General features: G+C 41.8%; 1 protein-coding gene across 1 annotated transcript in view; it reads left to right on the forward strand.

Annotated features, from left to right (window-relative positions):
• Positions 1-471, forward strand: part of LOC103744200 (cytochrome c oxidase assembly protein COX16 homolog, mitochondrial) — a gene marked incomplete at its 5' end in the record, with an annotated part of 21,261 nt that overhangs the window by 17,246 nt on the left and 3,544 nt on the right. The window lies entirely within an intron of this gene.

The following is a 471-nucleotide window of genomic DNA, read 5'->3' on the forward strand; positions in this document are numbered from 1 at the left end:
GTGCCCGAGGGACAGAAGAGGCTGTGGGATCCCCTGGGACTGGAGTTAAGGACAGTTGTTAGCTACCATGTGGGTACTGGGATTCAAACCCCGGTCTTTTGTAAGAACAATCAGTGTTTGTAACTGCTGAGCCATCTCTCCAGCCCCATCTTTTTTAATATTTTAAAAAATATTTTATTTTTATTTTTTTATGTGTATAAGTATAATGCTACATGTATGTAAGTGCATTTGTGTTGTGCAGTGCCCACAGGGGTCAGAAGAGAGTTTTTGGATTCCCTAGAACTGGAGGTATGACGGTTGCTAGCCACCATGGGGGTGCTAGGAATTGAACCCAGGTGTTCTGCAAGAGCAGCCAGTGCTCTTAACTGCTGAGCTATCTCTCCAGCCCACAAAGTTAAATATTTCTTATCTACAATATCTGGAATCAGATGTGTTAAGGATTTTGGAGTTTTTCAGATAAACTTTACCAAT

Source organism: Nannospalax galili, unplaced genomic scaffold (genome assembly GCF_000622305.1).
Source record: "Nannospalax galili isolate Female #2095 unplaced genomic scaffold, S.galili_v1.0 scaffold42, whole genome shotgun sequence".
NCBI classification, from domain to species: Eukaryota; Metazoa; Chordata; class Mammalia; order Rodentia; family Spalacidae; genus Nannospalax; species Nannospalax galili.